A 19,260-nucleotide genomic window follows, 5' to 3' on the forward strand; every position below is an offset into this window, starting at 1 on the left:
CGGGGAATAAAACCTCCCCCGAGGCGCGCTTTGGAGTGTTAGAAAGCGGGGGGTCCCGTAATGGGGCTGGGTAGAGCGAGTGAGAGACCTCAGAGCATCCTTCCCTCTAAACTGGAGATGGGGGGAACGCTTGTTCACTCGTAAAATCTTGAAAAGGACAAAGTCTTGGAAGCAAAGGCAATAGGGAATGGCCTCAAGTTACACCACGGGAGGTTTAGGCTGCACATTAGGAAAAAAAATTTCACGGAAAGGGTCATTGGGCACTGGCAGAGGATGCTCAGGGCGGTGGTTGAGTCCCTTTCCCTGGAGGTGTTTAAGGCACGGGTGGACGAGGTGCTAAGGGGAATGGTTTAGTGTTTGATAGGAATGGTTGGACTCGATGATCCAGTGGGTCTCTTCCAACCTGGTGATTCTATGATTTTATGATTCTATGATTTTACAATTGCATCATTTACAAAAGCACTGGGTATGTATACCAGTTTTAGACAAAGGACCATCTAAATCCTCAAAGAATGTTCATTCTTTTTTTAAGATTATCCAGCTGTTTCCGGAGACCCCCTTTTGGGTATCACCTAACCTACAACAGCTGCATCTTACAAGACAATTAAGTGTGTTAATAAATTCTTGCAGCTCTAAGACAGGTTATCTCTCAACTTAAAACAACTACGTCCTACAAGATGGGCTTATATGACGAGATAATTAATCATAGAATCATAGAATAGTTAGGTTTGGAAGGGACCTAGTTCCAACCCCCCTACCATTGGCAGGGACATCCCACCAGACCAGGCTGCCCAAGGCCCCATCCAACCTGGCCTTGAACACCTCCAGGAATGGGGCATCCACAACTTCCCTGGGAAAACTCTTTCAGTGTCTCACCACTCTCATGGTGAAGAAATCCTTCCTAATGTCTAGTCTAAATCTGCCCCTCTCCAGTTCATACCTGTTCCCCCTCGTCCTATCACCACAAGCCTTTACGAATAGCCCCTCTCCAGCTTTCTTGGAGGCTCTTTTCAGGTACTGGAAGGTCGCTATAAGATCTCCTCTGAGCCTTCCCTCCTCCAGGCTGAACCAGCTGCAGCAAACTTATCAATTAATTCTCACAGAGCGATATGGATTTGATGGGTGGATGGTTTGGTGTGGAAGAAGCTGGTTGGATGGTCAAATTCAGAGAGTACTGGTCAATGGCTCGATGTCCAGATGGAGAGCCATGACAGGTGGTGTCCCTCAGGGGTCCATATTGTGACTGGTGCTGTTTAATATCTTCATCAATGATATAGACAGCGAGATTGAGTGCACCCTCAGCATGTCCGCAGATGACACCAAGCTGAGCGGTGCAGTAGCCACAGTGGAAGGACAGGATGTCATCCAGAGGGACCTGGACAGGCTGGAGAAGTGGGCCTCTGAGAACCTCACGAGGTTCAACAAGGCCAAGTGGAAGGTCCTACACCTGGGCCGGGGTGATCTCCAATTTCAGTACAGGATAGGAAATGATTTATTTGAGAGCTGCCCTGCAGAGAAGGACTTGGGAGTGCTGGTTGATGAGAAGCTTGACATGAGCTGGCGGTGTGTGCTTGCAGCCCAGGCCAGACATATCCTGGGCTGCATCAAAAGAAGCGCGGCCAGCAGGTCCAGGGAGGTGATTCTGCCCCTCTACTCCTCTCTTGTGTGACTTCATCTGGGGTACTGTGTCCAGTTCTGGAGTCCTCAACATAATAAGGATATGGAACTTTATAAGAAAACATGCTATCAGACAGATATTCAATCTAACTTTCAAAGAACACAATTACTCAGATGAAACCTGACTTTAGCTTAAATCAAAATATTCCACTTTTTGTAACTTCTTCTTGTATCAGAATCATAGAATCATATGTCTATTTGATGGTCCCAGTGTCCTTAGGTTGTGAGGTCCTGATACCTCTCCAAAGAGCTCCCCATCCCACCTCTTTGCATGCTGTGAATACAGCAGAACTGCCCAGAGGCAGCCACTTCTTTAGGGTCTCTTAGATAAGGCCTATTCCCTTGGGAGAGCATGTTTGGTGGGAAGGAGATGCTGTTTACTTGGGTTGTTCCATATCTTGATGATGACTGTATTTTTTTTCCTCTGTATGTTAAAAAGCATGAATCACTGGCATCCGGGAGCTGTAGTCATAGAATCATAGAATCACAGAATCACAGAATCATACAATGGTTTGGGTCAGAAGGGACCTTAAAGCTCATCTGTTCCCAACCTCCCTACCGTGGGCAGGGACACCTCCCACCAGATCAGGTTGCTCAAAGCCTCACACAGCATGGCCTTGAACACTTCCAGGGAGGGGGCATCCACAGCTTCCCTGGACAACCTCTGCCAGTGCTTCACCACCCTCATCATCAATAATTTCTTCCTAATGTCTACTCTAAATCTTCCTCCTTTCAATTTAAAGCCATTCCCCCTTGTCCTATCACTACATGCTCTTGTAAAAAGTCCCTCCCCAGCTTTCCTGTAGCCCCTCTTCGGGTACTGGAAGGTCTCTCTAAGGTCTCTGTGGAGCCTTCTCTTCTCCAGGCTGAACAACCACAACTCTCTCAGCCTGTCCTCATAGCAGAGGTGCTCCAGCCCTCTGATATCTTTGTGGTCCTCCCAGCCCCACTGCAAGAGGAGGCGGCCGCTGCTTTCCTGCCCCACAGGGAGCATCTCTGGCTTTGGGTAGAGAAAGACAATAAAGCCCTTTGTAGGCCCGCAAAGTGTTCCCAGGAGCCACCTGCCGTGGACTCCTGCTCTCTGGCCCTGCACACCCCTCTACAGCTACCTGAAAGGAGGTTGTAGTGAGGTGGATGCTGGTCTCTTCTCCCAAGTAACAAGCGATAGGACCAGAGGAAATGGCCTCAAGTTACACCAGGGGATGTTTAGACTGGATATTTGGAAAAATCTCTTCACCAAAAACGTCATCAGGTACTGGAACAGACTGACCAGGGAAGTGGTTGAATCACCATTCCTGGAGACAGTTAAAAGATGGGTAGATGAGGTGCTCAAGGATATGGTTTGGTAGTGGACAGGTATGGTTGGAGTCAATGATCTCAAAGGTCTTTTTCAAACAAACTGTTCTGTGATTCTCAGTTCCTCAGAGGCAGAGACCTGCCCACTTTTAGTTGTGTCTGTAACCTGTGCAACTGCTTTTATACCTTGACATAAGACATTGAAAAATTCTATGTGCAGTATCTCCATGGCCTCTCAGGCTGCAATTCCAGGACACCATCACGTTGTCAGTGGTGGCTTTCTGGTGTGCAGATTTTCATCCAGTGTGCTCCGTCAGTGGGGCTGTGCAGCCAGACCTGAGGGAGGGGGGAGAAGAGCAAGAATGCGCTGACCCCAGTTCCCTCATCTGCTCCTCATGGGACTTGTGCTACAGACCCTTCCCAAGCTTCACTGCTTTTCTCTGCACATGCTCCAGCACCTCAACATCTTTCTTGAAGTGAGGGGCCCAAAGCTGAGCACAGTGTTTGAGGTGCAGCCTCCTACTTTGGGGTCACGCTAATAAATGTTGTCATGGTCTGTGTATCTTGGGGTCCATCTGGTTGTTTTTTGAAATATGTGAAAACTTCATTCTCAGTTGAAGAGCTACCAATAACTATTTCTTGTTTTAAATAGAGGCAATGCATCTTTTGTATTACACAGAAGGCAGGGCAAGTTGTCTTTGAAAGAAAAGCAAAGCAAGCAGTACCATTTGCATCCTAATTTACCATGTGAACTTGACCCACTGGTAATTCTTTCCACATTACATCTTGTTTTCTTTCTGAAATTATATATTTAGGTTTAATTATATACCATTACATAATCGTTCCCAGCTTGTAAAATTCAGGTCAGTCTAATGTCAAGATGTACTGGGAGGTAAACAAGTCTGGCTGCAGGGTAATGGTACCTGTCCTCAGGCTTAAATCTTGAAAATGGATGGTTTGCAAATGACTAGAAATAAAGGTTTTATTTGAACTGAAGATGGAGTCCAAAGGACTGAGTTTTGAGCAAAGTGCTTTACAGCCTGCCATGTAAACCTAGTTCTGACTGAAAGGGTTCCAATCTAAAAGCAGATGGTGAAAGAAAAAAGGGTTGTTTGTGGGTTCTTCATTTTGGCTAATACCTATTTGCCTACACATTTCTATTTCTGACCAGTTTTATAAGCATTTACTGTATTATTTTTATTTTTATTGTGCAAATTTTGTTACTTTTTATTTTTTTATGCAAATATATTTATTTTCTGCTATTGGGAAGAAAAGACAGCAGGACTGTAGGTATTTACCCCTTGTGCATGATAAAGCTAGGCAAGTTTCTGTGTTTTTTATGATGCGTGTGTGGTTTCTGAGAGTGTTAGTGAAGATGTGGTTCATGAAGCAAGTTATTTTGCTTAAAGGTACATAGTGAGGGCCTATAGGGAGAAGGAACCCGGCTGAGGACTGTGCTCTTCTGCAGCCTTCAACAGAGGGCCCAAAGTCATCACCGTTTTGGCAATTAACTATTTGCATGATATAGGATGCTGGGAAGACAGGGAAGGACTGTGTTCAGGCTTAAGCCACTCTGTATAATATCTGAAAACTTAATGGACTTAATAACAGAGTCCTCACATGTCAACTTGCTGGAACTGCAACAGAGGGCAAGAGGACACGTTGAGGAACAAGGAACCACTGAAGTGCTTAAAAAGTAGGGAGTGACCCATAAGCAAGTTCTGCAAGTAACAGCAATACATATGTTGATTTGATAGAGCTAAATGCTTTCCATGAACAATTTAAATGGCGTTGGTCTTGTAGGCTGCTTAATTTACCTGGTGTTGAAAGTAGATGGTAGAACAGCAGCTACTGCTGTTAGCTGTATTTGTGTATTGGTTCAGATAGTGCAAGGAGAGAATTGAAATATAAAATACTGCAACAACAGCAGTTTTCTAAGCTGAAATGCATGAATAACACCGATGCTTCTTATTTGTCTTTCTTTTGTACAGCCAAGAAGGAGGAGAAATCAGAAGTTACGAGTGTTCACTGGTTTACGAATCTAAGGTGGAGAGGAAAACAGACGGTAGATTAACTGGGCATAGTATGACGCTATTTAAGATTAACAGGCTGGAAGAGATCAATAGACGATACAACAGCAGCAGACTGGAGAAAACATCCTTTTTTCAGAGCATGGAAAAAGTGGAGGGGACTAGAAGATTTCAGGAAGAAGAATTCAGTGAATCAGATCCTGGAACAGAAGATGAAAAGGTACCTAACTAACTGCATACTTAATTTTGTCTTCCCGAAGCACTGTCTGTTTCTTCTTTCAGCTAGTTAAAGAGTTTCTTATGTGTGTTTCCCAGTGCAGCTGAATTTTCCATTATCTCCTGTGAAAATGTATTGCAGCTGTGAAAGACTCATCAGCATCTTTTTATCTTTTGGATTAATTGAAGCAAGCACGTGTGGTTTTATTATGGGGTTTATTTACAGCTGGACTTCTATTCAGAAATTGTAAAGAAGTTGCATGGTTCTGCAGCTCTTCAAAATCAGAAAGTAAACATGGATTCTGTTGGATTCATGTTTTGAAAGCATTTGTCCTATCTAACAGCTCTGGAGTTAGTGGGAACTGAACAAATGCCAGGGCAAGAGCACATTTCCCAGAGGAACCAAGGCAGCTTTTCCCTTTGCTCCTCTCTAACACTGGGTGAACAGGGCATAATTACATGCTGAATGCCTGACTTGCAGGCCCAAATGTATGTCTGTGCCACCCTTGTCTCCAGTAAGTATGGTCCTGGGCATCATAATCTGAGGTCTCTAGCAGGAAAATGACTCTGTGGTAAGCTCAAATGTGTTTAGAAATAGCAACACGTTTTCCTGTATTATGCTTTTTTTTTTCGGTGGGATAGTCTAAAGGAGCCAGTATTTTTAGAGAAAAACTAAGAAAATGTGCTTGCAATGGGAAATGAAAAATTAATTTTACATACCGATTTGTGAAAAGATTTGAAAAATTTGTGCTGTGGCTGTTTGCATGCCGATTGTGCCAATAGGGTAGAGCATTTTTTCAAATGTTCTGAGTGCTTTTTCATTCAGATGACATCCTGGAGTAGTGGTGTAAGGTGTATTTCATGATGTTTTCATTTGTATTCACAACTCAAGTGTTGCCTTCGGGTGGCGTTGCCTCCCGTGGCGTGGCGACCTGGTTCAGGAACGACACGGTGGCCAACCCCAGGCCACTCGGACCATCAGCTCGCAGACACCAATGTGGTGGACGGCAAATGGCGTTTATTGATACTTAACACAGCCTTATATAGCTTGGGCTTACGACGTCACTTCCGTCTGCTTACATCATGAACTGATACGCAATTGGCTACCCGGGAGGGGGTCCTACCTTCCCGTACATCGCGAGATCTTCCGACCGCCGGGCCCTAGCTACCCACATTTCCCCCCTCCCTATGCTTAACGAAATAGCCAAAAAATTATAAAGTATAAAAATCTTAGCAAATATAAACTCTTAACCATACATAATCTTACCAAATTTAAATAAATTAACAAATATAAAAATCTTAACAAGTTTCAAATATAACATCAAAAGTCTGAATTTAAAATATAAAGTCTAAAACGTGTAAACAACAGTTCCATAGTAACAAACACTTTGCACACTTGGGCCCAAGGTAACTTAAATGTAACTGGGTGTAGCGCTAACCCAATACCTTCTTAAAGCAGCTGCTGGTATTCTACAAACATAAAATTAACCTTCGCTGGCCAGCTCTTAACAAACGACGCAAGCTTACTCAATACACAGGGTCTAAAGACCAATACCAATATGATTATTACAATCAGTTCTAAAATCAAAATTACACAAACAGATAGCAGCCCCTTCCCATAGAGGCTACGTCGCTGTTGTTTGGATTTCGCCGGTGCGGTGCTCCCAGGTGCGGACAGGATGCTTGTCGACTTGTCGTCTTCTCCTGTCACCGGGGCACACGGGTTACGAGGGCGTCTGATAACTCGGTCCTGTGGACAGAAATTCTGAACAAAAACCGTTAACGAGTCCCTCAACCGAGGGCAGTTTGCTACAACGTGGCCCGCCTGGCCACATGTGAAACATGCCGTCTGGATTGGGGCCAGATGCTCTTCCTTCGCGACATGCTTGATCATGTCTGCGATACTCGACCCCACCGGCAATGACCGTAGAATTTCTTTGGTTGTCAAGTTGCACTGTTGACGCAAGCATTCTGCTACCACCGGGCCTTTTGCTTCCGCAGGCAGGCTCGAAGAATCGACTGCTGCCTGGAGACGGTCCACGAATTGTGTGAAACTCTCTCTTTCACTTTGTCTTATCGCGGACCATGGAGATAGCTTGGCGATGACTCTAGAAGCTGTGCGAATGGCTTCTCTGGCCGCACGGGTAGTTGCCATGACTTCATGGGCCCGCAGGCCCTGAGCTTGCGCCTGAGGGGTGATCATGGTTGGGTCTGTTCCCATGAGCCGCTGCAGGCTGGAGCCGTGCAGTGGGTGATCTGCCCCAGCTACTTGGGCCAGCTGCTTCACGCAGTTGTCCTCCCATTCTTGTTTGAACACAATCATCCCTGCCCCGTCGAATATTAATCTGCAAGCTTGTTTTATATCAAAGGGCAGCATGTCATCTCCACCGAAAACGCTGTCTATGAGGGTGGAGACCATGGCAGAATTAAGTCCTTTATCTGCAATTGCTTTAACAATTGCTTGTATGTCCTTAGGGTTTATTGGTGAGTGGACCCTCTGTCCCCCGTCTGTGATCCGGACCGGGAATGCTAGCTTGGCCGATGGGGCCCAATCGGCACATGCTATCTTTATTTTTCTCCAATCCGTGAGAGGGATTTGTCCCCCTCTCGGCTTTTCTTTAATTTGAGTGGGGATGTGTCGGCTTTCAACCCTATGCACCCCCACTCCCTCCTCCTCTGAGCTCGAGTCGGTTGTGACCCACCCGCCCGGACTAGTGTCCGAGCCGGAGTCAGAACTCGACTGACCGGCCACTTCCGGGCCCCGATCTCTTTTTGTTGGGCCCCGGCCCCGCCCACCTCCCTTGCGGGTGGGGCCGCCCCCTCCCCCCGGCTCGCCCCGCCTGCTGCTCGGAGCAGACGGGCGCTGACTGGCTCTCCGCCCCTCGCGCGCACCACCCTTCTCTTTCATGTTCTCCTCCCCCTCACGCTTGCACGCGCTATTCAATTCCAGCGCTACCTCCCTGTTTCCGCCGCGAGCGTTCTCACCCCGCCTTTCCCTTTCCTGCTCGGCGCCATCTTGGGGCGCATAAGGTGGCGGCCTTTCCGAGATTTCCTCGGGCTCCGCTTTTCCAGCGGCGCCCCTGGCCTCCTCGGCCAGCCCGCCCCAGAAGGATTCCGCTCGTTTCTGTCCCTCCGTAAGCGGGCCGGGGTTTGAGGATTGAGGGGACGCATCCCCCTCTCGCAAACATTTAGATTCTGTATAATCATCACCACGTGGGGGATGCAGGGTCCGCGGGGCCGCCCCGACCCCCAGTCCCGGGGTGGCCGACAAACAGTCCCTTGCCGCCCCCCAGGTCTCCTGCTCCTGCGTGGCCTCCTGCAGGGCCTGTACAACTTTCCCCCACGACTTAAGGCTTTTTGCACAACCCGAGGACATCGCCTCCTCAGCTAACGCTTTGGTGCATTCATCCCGCACCTCGGGGTGGAGAATATCCACCGGCTGGTCAATGACCCTAAGCTCTAAAAGCCTCGCAACTGCGAGAATAAAATCTTTAGGCTTACACTCTGTCTCATATAATTGCGATACGACCTTCACAAGGGCTTCCATCTTCCTTGCGGGTCCGGGAGCGTCCTCCCCGCCGGGCTGGTCCAGCCGCACCGGCCGTCGTTCACCCGATTCCAAGCGACTTCCCGATTCCCGGAGCTCCTTGCCGGCTCCCGGGTTTCGGCACCACTTGTTGCCTTCGGGTGGCGTTGCCTCCCGTGGCGTGGCGACCTGGTTCAGGAACGACACGGTGGCCAACCCCAGGCCACTCGGACCATCAGCTCGCAGACACCAATGTGGTGGACGGCAAATGGCGTTTATTGATACTTAACACAGCCTTATATAGCTTGGGCTTACGACGTCACTTCCGTCTGCTTACATCATGAACTGATACGCAATTGGCTACCCGGGAGGGGGTCCTACCTTCCCGTACATCGCGAGATCTTCCGACCGCCGGGCCCTAGCTACCCACACTCAAGAAGCTGATTTCTTAATCTGCTGGGCCACTTTTGTACAAAATTATTCGAGTCTTCAGTGAGCTACTACAAGTTTTGCTTTCTAGAGAAAGAAAACTATCTGTATATTAAAACGAACACTGAATGCTTCATATAAATAGAATGCGTGTACTTTAGAGTGTTTCATTTAGTGTTACAGTGAAAATGAGAATTAAAAAAAAATAAATATGGGTGGTTGGGGTTTGGAGGATGTTTTTCGCTCTTTTAAAATAGTTTTCTTCCAGTGTGAAAACCACAGCTTGCACAGGTGAGAAAGTAAAAAGTGCTCTTTCTTCCATGCAGCTCTTCCTCTGTGTTTTGTCCGTTTAGGATAAAGAAAAGGCTATGTGAGCTGTGTTGCCTGTGTTACCGTATCTTAGTTTGATGATAAATTGCAGATAGTAGCTCAAGTGGTGGGATTTTTTCCATGCTTTTTGCTGCAAAGTCTCCAACCCTTTGCCTTGATGTTTGCTTCTTCAGTCTAATGGTTGGAACTGGCTCTTTGTTAAGAAAATGTAGGGAGAGTTTGGAGCTGCAGTAGGGGAGAAAGGAATACCTTTAAAAGATGAACAGGTGGTGACTAGTTGCAAGCGGGGGAAATAACTCTGTATTCCCATTTTAGCTCAACAGTCTCCTGGGGATGAGACTTCAAAGGTGAAAGGCTGAACTCTGGTAATATGCCTCACTGGAGTGGGGTTTCCAGATACATAAACATTAGCTATATTTCTCCTAATCTTTTACAGGCTTAGAAGTTAATTGCAAAACTTAACTTTTACACATTTTTTTTACAAATTTCTCAATGAGATGCAGAATTAGGCCCTAGCTGTGCTGTTAATGTTGATGAAAGGAAAACCAAGATCTTCCATGGAAAGTTCTGGGCTTGATCTGCTTGCCTGACAGGCAGTTTTATTGTACTGATCAGGAAAGGAAGGAAAGAATGTTGTGCTGGCAAGAAATACAGTAATGTTTGAGAAAGTGAGCAGAAATCCCGCTCACTTTGAAAGAAATAACAAAACATCCATTCAGTTCAATGGGAGTGGCTCACAACTCAAGAGATATCTAGAAAAGAGTGGCTGAAGTGTTTACTTGCTGGAAGAAATAGTGCTGTCTGAAAATAATTGACTGTAATTAAAGATGAAAACAACCCTCTTCCTTAACTGTTTTTCTAGACATTTTTTTTACTAAATAAGCAAACACAATTTTCATCTTTCAGTACAGTATATTCTTGTGAGAACAAAAACCTACTCTAAAAAAAAAGGCTTTCAGAACCATTAAAATACAGCTATAGAAAGCATACCCAGCAAATGCTAACCAACAGTTATGAATAATGACTTTACAGTGTAATGTATATCTTGGCAGTGTGCACAAGCTGTAGTGTTGCTGTCCTCTAGATGGCAATCTTGGCCACATCAGCTCTCCACCAGGACCACTTTGCTCTTGGAGAGGATGACTCAAAATAACTCATCACAAAACCTGGCTTACATATATTTTGTTCAGAATATCCTCTTGCCCCCCATTTGTACAGTTAGCAGCTCATGTATTTGTATCTTGACTAAGTTCTGTCTTCAGAGATGAACACAAAGTTTTGCTTTAGGTTATACATTAGAAAATGAAGGACATTTTGTTTACAAGAACAGTTTTCATGTGTGAGAACCAGATTAAAAAAAAAAAGAAAGAATAAAAATACAGATCTGTTCTTGACCCATCGCACTGAACAGCCACAACAAGGGGTTGTGCTAATTCAAAGAGGGGGTGTCATAGGATAGGAACAATCAGGTGTGAGAAGGTGAGACCACCTCTTTTGACAATGGCACCAGCTTATTTATGTAAGGGTAAATTGATTGTGAAACTATTGTGCAATTTACCCAGCTGCATTAGCTTCAATGAGTTACCTGTTCCTCATCTAGACTGATTCTGATGACCCAGACAAAGCAGCAAACTGTTGGTCAACAAACCTGCAGTCTCTTCCTTCTGGCTCTTACCTGGTTAATAATGGGTGTAAGAATGCAATTCAGATTGTTTGATTTTTAATTGCTCTCTGAAATTAGGACACCACTTCCCTCTCCTTAATGACTGTTCAGTTTTAAACGCTGTAAAATTATCTTCTTCAGAATCAGTGACATGTTTTTAAACCCCGTCTCCATGATTCTGATGCATGCGGCTTGATTCTTTTGTGTTAGTAACTTTAAGAACTATAGAAGCTCCGAGGCTCTTATTTAGCAAGTTAATAACAAAAGTAACCCACATACGTTGGCTAATAATTACATGATCACTTTTTCAGAAGAGAATGATTAAATAAACATTCAACAAAAGCTAAATCTAATCCTAAATGGATCTTCAAAGCTTTCTGAACTCTGGCAGACTACCCAGGAGAAAGATTTGAAATTCAGGGTCTCTTTGCAGATGTAATGCTTCTGCTCTTAAAGTTCTGGCAACCTAGAAAGCTGCAGCTATAACTGTAGTTCCTGTGGTTGAAGCTATTACTAGTTTTCATACCAGAGATGTTCCAGGCCTCTGATGATCTTCAAGGCCCTCTTCTGGACCCGATCCAACAGGTCCATGTCTTTCCTGTACTGAGCATTCCATAGGTGGATGCAGTAGTCAGGGTGGGGTCACTACAGTGGAGTAGAGGGGCAGAATCACCTCCCTTGACCTTCTGGCTGCTCTTCTTTTGATGCAGCCCAGGATATGGTTGGCCTTCTGGGCTGTGAGCGCACGTTGCTGACTCATGTCCAGCTTTTCATCCACCAGAACTCCCAAGTCCTTCTTGGCAGAGTTGTTCTCAATTCCTTCTTCCCCCAGCCTGTATTAATACAGGGGATCACCCCATCCCATGGACAGGATCTTGCATTTGGCCTTGTGGAACTTTATGAGTTCATGTGCCCCCACCTCACAAGCTGTCAAGATCCCTCTGGATGGTATCCTGTCCCTTCGAGCCTGTCAACCATGCCACACAGCTTGGTATTGTCGGCAAACTTGCTGAGGGTGCACTCAATTCCACTTTCCATGTCAATAACAAAGGTGTTAAACAGTATGTGACCCAATACTGATCCCTGAAGTCCACCACTCATCGCTAGTCTCCACTTGGGCATTGAACTATTGACTGCAGCTCTTTGAGTGTGACCATCCAACCAAATCCTTCTCCACTGAGTGGTCCATCCATCAAATGCACATCTCTCCAGTTCAGTGACAAGGATGTTGTGTGGGAGAATATCAAATGCTTTGCACAGGTCCAAGTAGATGATGTCAGTTGCTCTTCCTTTATGCATCAGCTATGTATCCCAGTCCTGGAAGGCCACCAAATTTGTCAGGCATGATTTGCCCTTTGTAAAGCTATGTTGGCTGTTATCAGTCACTCTTTATTTTCCATGTGGCTTAGTATAGTTTCCTGGAAGATCAGCTCCATGATCTTTCAAGGCACAGAGGTGAGACTGATTAGCCTTTGGTTTCCCAGCATTTCCTTATTTCCACCTTTAAAAATGGGTTTTATGTTTACCCTGTTCCAGTCAGTGGGAACTCACCAGACTGTCACATCAAATATGATTGATAGTGAATAGCAACTTCATCTGCCAGTTCCCTCAAGATCCCTGGATGCATCTCATCAGATCCCTTGGACTTGTGCACCTTCAAGTTCCTTAGATGGTCTCAAACCTGATCTTCTCCTACAGTGGGCAGTTCTTCAATCTCCCAGTCCCTGCCCTTTCCTCCTGTGACTTGGACAGTGTGGTTAGAGCCCAGCCAGTGAAGACTGAGGCAAAAAATTTGTTGAGTACCTCAGCCTTCTCTGTATCCTGGGTAACCAGGTCATCTCTTTCCTTCTGGAGAGAGCCAACATTTTCCCTAGTCTTCCTTTTATCACCAGTGTACCTATAGAAGCTTTTCTTGTTGCCGTTGATGTCCTTGGCCAGATTTAATTCTGTTAGGGCTTTAGCTTTCCTAATCTGTTTCCTGGCTGCTCAAACAAGTCCTCTGTATTGCTCCCAGGATACCCGTCCTTGCTTACGCCTTCTGTAGGCTTCTTTTCTGTGTTCGTGTTGGTCCGGGAGCTCCTTGTTCATTTGTGTAGGCCTCTTGTCATTTTTGCCTGACTTCCTCTTTGCTGGGATGCATCACTCCTGAGCTTGAAGGAGGTGATCCTTGAATATTAACCAGCTTCCTTGGGCCCCTCTGCCCTGCAGGGCTTCATCCCGTGGTATTATACCACGTTGACTCCTGAAGAGGTCAAAATCTCCTCTCCTGAGTCCGAGACAGGGAGCTTGTTGTGTACCCTTTTCACTGCCCTGTGCACCCTCTTCTCTGTCTTGAACTTCACAATTTCGTGGCCTCTGCAGCCAAGACTTCACATTCCCTGCCAGCTTCACATTCCCTGCCAGCCCTTCCTTGCTGGTAAGAACAAGATTCAGTGTAGCACCGCTCCTCTGTCACTTGAAAAAGGAAGTTATCATCAATGCATTAAGTCTCATGTCCATGCAATTGAAATCATTGCGCACATCCATCCTTTGGATCAAGGACTTGATGGCTGGTAGGTGAGAAGATGCTGGATATGAGATGCAGAGACAGCTGGGACCCTCTTTCTGCATGGTGTTGGTTTGGATATGGGAGCAACGTAGATAGACTGCAACCACGGGAACAGAAGGGACTGCAGACAGCAAAGCCTTGGCATTTAAAATTGACCTTCCTCAGCATATGCACCATAACACTTATTAAGTGATTGTCTTGAATTTTGCTCTTTGGGTGGGTTTTTTTTCCTATTTCTTGCCTATTAAAAAGCAAAAAAAGATGGCCAGTGGCCTGAAGAGCAAAGGGATTATGCTAACAGTTTGCTTTCATTTAAGTAGTTCTGGGATGTCAGAGTAATTGCCTTTCAGGTCCGTGCAACAGACATCTCATGTAGATCCCTGCACCTGTTTTACACTTGTCAGTAGGCCATCACTTCTTTTCCTTATAGGTTCAGGGAATGTGCTGAAGTGTGAGATGGGATCCTGCTGCGTGTCTGAGCCTTGTCTAGCTAGGTGGTACTCACAGAACTGGGGAGGGTCTTAAGAGTGCCTGCCAAATTGCATCTACTAGAGCAGGAGAACTAAGATAATCAGTTGATTAAAAACAAAGGGATGTATCTACCCCTGCAAAGAAATGCTGCTTGGATTGCAGGAAATTTCTGCCTTTTGGCTTCATATCTGTGGCACACCTTGTGGACTGTGTTAAGCTGTGGAAGAAAGAAAGAGATCTCTGCATCTGGAAATGCACAGGTAGCAAATTTACTTTTAATAAGCTAGATTTATTTCACTGGTCAGTATCAATATTGTTTAACTGGATGAATGCTGCTTGTGTTCGGATGTAGACGGTTAAACTTATCTATTCCTTCATGGAGCGGTGCACATTCGTCTCTTTTATGAGAGTCTGTCGGGCAGTAATACCTGGACAGTTTATATGCTTTTCAGGATGGTGCATCTCTCCTCTTGCTGTCGTAAAACATAATTCCTCTAGTGACCTCTACTGGGTGCAGAACAAGGGACTGCCCCAAGGTTACGCCCCTCTTTCACTACGTGGGGAGCGAGGTTGCAAGCCCTTCTTGTCGAAGGGCTCTCAGATGCCCGGTAAGGCTCATGCCCATTATTTTCCTGTTGTCAAGTGAACCTAGCATTATCTCCCCAAAGAAGTAACATCACTAGTTATTAGATCGCTGGATGTTGCAGTCAAAGATAGTACGTACGTTTGCAGTGGTTTCCCAGAAAACAATACAGTGCAGTGATAACCCATCATGTTTTAACTCAATTTTAGAAGAATTCCTGACAGTAAATGTTGCTTAAACAAAAGGAATAGCTGAATTTGGAAAGGCAAAAAGGAAGACATTTGTTTTAAAAAAGCTCCAAAGATGTAGATTGCCAGGATGCTTAAGATTTTTTGTTAGTTTGCTGCAAATGGAATTTTTCATTCCTTCTATGAAAAGATCCACCTGTAGAATCTCAAAACTGATTTAATATCAAAGCTTTGAGATCTGAAAAGTTTGTGACTTGTGTATTCTTCTAGTTCTGTTAGCCAAAAGAGCCATGTTGTAGTGTGAATATATAACAGAGTTTTCCACACATTGTGTGAAGAGCTCACAGGACAGTGATAAGGAGAATAATTGAACTGTCACTACACATATCAGCACTCTAGATTAATAAGATTCACAAAGAAATTGAAGAAAGCAATAAAAAAAAAAAAGGAAGTGTGGAATTCTTTGTATACTTGTCCATGGTGACCTAAGTAGCTCATTATAAGAATGTCCTCTAATTAATCAAAAAATTCTTTTGGAAATATATGCTAATATTTTGCTCAGTAAAAGCGAACCAGCCGTATATTATAAAGGTTTATGATGCTGTTTCTGTTTATACTGATTCTAGTTCTATGGCATATATCCACTTCTATGTCATATATCCACAGATAAATAGAAAGGAAAAACTAAGACACTCAGAAAATAAAAACATGTTAGAAATGGCATTTTCCATGTTGTTAATTAACTTGGTAGTCCAGTTACTAAATGATGATTCCTTCTTGAACATTCACTTTAGTATTGATCTTTAAGTCCATTCTTTAACCAACTTGATAGAAGATGAAGAGCTGGCTATTCAGTACCATACTGTCAAGGAGAATATTGTCCCTGATATGCAGCTCTCTTGAATTAGAAGTTCAGTCACATTAAATTACTGAAACCACTAACAGGGTAGGATAGTGCATTTCATGGAGAGTGGTAAAGAGGAAATAATAGGTATATAAAGAACATATTAGTGCTCTGTTCTTCATAGAAAGTAGTTTCTGTGGACTCACTGGCAAATTAAAAAAAATCAAGTCTATGGTTGGATGTTTGCATTTTGTCTCTGCTGCTGTCTGAAGCTGTTACTGCACTCACAGATGACTGTGAAAAAAGATTCTTTGTTTATACCTAGCTCACTAAGATTTTGCATTTTTTTTCTTGGATGATTATAGTTTGTAAGGAAAATGAAGTTTGTTTCATTTCACTGTTTTATTTTTATTGAACTTCTACTGTTTTGCCACTGTCAATATATTTTCCATTTTTAAGACCTTAGGCTAGCATATTAAATTATATTTTTAGCAAGAGAACTGTACCCATTGCATTGTGAAGAAAACAGATTTTTAAATACCCTTTGTTGAGACTGCCAAATATTGGTTTCTACTTCCCTGAAGTATTTTTCCCCTGAATTTTGCATAAGTTAGTGAATGTCAGAGCTTTTTGCCAGTTTTGTCTCACATTGTGAACCCGCTTTTGAAATTCAGAGTAGTAACGCATAAAGCATTTGGTTTTTTTGATTGCTCCACATATAAATTACATTTGTTCTTTTGAATTAAGAGGTCTGTCATGAAATCCAAGTTTCCCAGGTGATATCATAAGTCCTCATACATAGAAATGTGGTATGGCCTCAGAAGTATTTCAAGAGCAGAGCAAGCTTCCATGCCAGAGACTGGCAGTGGGACTGTGCTTGTGCGGCTACTCGTGGATAATCTGAATCCTTAGCTTTGGGAGGAAATGAGCCAACAGCAGCCTGAGATTAAGATTGCTCTGTCATCTCAGGACTCCATGGCATGTCCATTCTAGACTCACCTTTCTCCCTCTCTTTCTAGAAAAGTATTATTGTAAACTGCAAGTGAACCATTCCTAGAACTCTCTTGTTCCTGTGCATGCTGATATGCATCCCATGGCTTTCAGACCTGTGAAGGTTTGGACACATGACTGGTATGATCAGAACAGCTGATGATCTCTGCCAGAGTTCATATTTGAGAGCAGTACTTCCTTGAACTCCCAAAATGAGGAAAGAAGGGGGATGGAATCTGAAGAGCTCTATGGTTCTTCATCACTTTTCTGTGATTTTGGAGAAAAATGTGAGTTTGGCCTCCTAAGGGAGTGTGAGGGAACAGTGCTACCCTTTGGTCCTGAAGCTCCTTCCTCAAAGAAGCATTAATTGAGAAGGAAACCTTAGTGTTATAACAGGTAGCTTTCAGTAAATCCATTTTCTTTCTGTATGTGATACTACAGCAGAATACTACTGCCAGTGGTAGGCAGCTGTACTTTTGGTAGGCTTGTGTCTGTTCAGTGGGTTGTAAAGAGCCCTTGGTAGTAAGTCTGTGTTATTATGAACAAGCAGAGACCCTAACTGAGATAGCATGAGACACAGTACAGATCAGATCCACTAAACAGAATTAATAGTCTGAACACCTGGATAAGGGAGAAGTAGAATGAGAAACAGGTACAGAGATGGATGAAGAGTCTCCTCAGGTCATGCTTGCAGCCAGTAATATCCGTACAGAGACATCTGTAATATGGAAATGAAATTGCTGACTCTCTGTCTAGTAACCTCTTTACATAGCTATATGCCAAGATCTGAGGGAAGGCATGCTGCTGAGCCCTCAGCCTGCTGGATCTCAGCCATTTAATGAATGCTGATTGCTTTGCAAAGGTCCTGCACACCATTTGGTCCAGGATCTGAAATGTCAAAAAATCTGTAGCAGCCTCTAGGTGTTTTCTTTGTTTTTCTGGTGTTCATTTGCATGCAATTCACTCGTTCCTTCCCCAGTTCGTTCTCCTTGGTTTAGATCCTATGAATACTATGGTGAGAGGTTTATCATAACCTTTGGAATACATGACTGTTAATACATATGAAAATCAGATCAGTTTTGATACAGCAAAGTCACAGATATTTATTTCAGTGTAAAAAATATTTAATCTTGTCTGTCTTCCCTTAAAAACTCCTCTTTGACCTTAGATACATGGCTGAGCAAAGAATTCTTTTGGCCGTGATCATTCAAAGGTATCTTGTTACAGGTCACCTACACAGCCAGTTTGTAATATACACGGAGGTCCAGGGAGATACATCCAGACTGTCCCTGTGACCTTTCTCTTCTGGCACCCTTGCGCAGTGTCCAGTGGACACGTTTAGCAGAAGTCACGGTGCAGTAAAAGTGACTTTCCAGTGCTGAGTGCAGTGTGAGGATTCCAAACAAGGGCCCTTGCACAGGAGAGGTCACATTTCTGTCACCTCCAACAGAAACCTCACGTGTAATGAACCATTTGAGAAGCTGAGAATCTTCATTTTTCCCCGTATATGGACAATCCAACATAATTCCTGGTGTTTGGTCTTTTTGTGTTTACTGAAAAGGGTTTATTTTTCACTCCCGAGTAAAACAAATCCCTTAAATGCTTCTATTGAAAACAGAACTGTTTGTTAGGCATGCATTGATTGGTATATAAGGAAGGATTTTTTTCAAGTATTATGTAGTCAAGTACTTTAAAGTTTTTTATTGACATTTTCAAATGACATTCCTGAGATAAATGAAAATGGGACTCTATAATATCACTTCATGCTAAAGAAAGCACACAGGATGTTGTTACAATGCACATAAAGGAATTTGTTATTGATACTAAAAAGAGAAGAGAGAGTATTTTTCCATAGCTCCCTGCTTTCAGGGCTGACTAAGCAGACGTACTGGTACACAAGATCTCCCTAATTCCATGCCTGGGCTAAACAGTGATGGAGCAGATATGTGGGCAGATAGGCTTTATTTCAGCTACGTCCTTATCTAGTTGTGATCCTGTCTAGTTGACCTCCTGTTTTAAATAGTGATTGTAGTTGAAAACAATAGGAGAAAATTGCAGTGTTTTAGCTTAACTGTTGGCAGCGAGACAAGATGCAGGACAGTTTTCTGCTGACTTTTGACGATGCCGCAGCCCTTAATTTCATCATTAATTTTAAAGGTCATGTTTACCAAGAGAGTTGTTGCTTTTGTCAAACTGAACACTTTCTGCTGTCTTTCTGAAATTCGCGTTAAGCCCAGTTTCGTAGTTCTAAATTTAGAAAAATTGCCTAAAGCCTCTTGGTTCTGCACGTTTTAGAGCATCCCAAAGGCTTCCTAGGTCTCCTGTTTGTACCTACCTTATGTATTTCTTCCAACTCATGTTAATAAGGCTCTAATATGGTTTCATAAGAAAATATTCTATTCTATAAGAACAGAAATGTACAGTATAGAAATGTAGCATGCTAGTGAGGGCATCTAAAGTGTTGGAGGG

This window comes from Phaenicophaeus curvirostris, chromosome 3 (genome assembly GCF_032191515.1).
Source record: "Phaenicophaeus curvirostris isolate KB17595 chromosome 3, BPBGC_Pcur_1.0, whole genome shotgun sequence".
Lineage (NCBI taxonomy): Eukaryota > Metazoa > Chordata > Aves > Cuculiformes > Cuculidae > Phaenicophaeus > Phaenicophaeus curvirostris.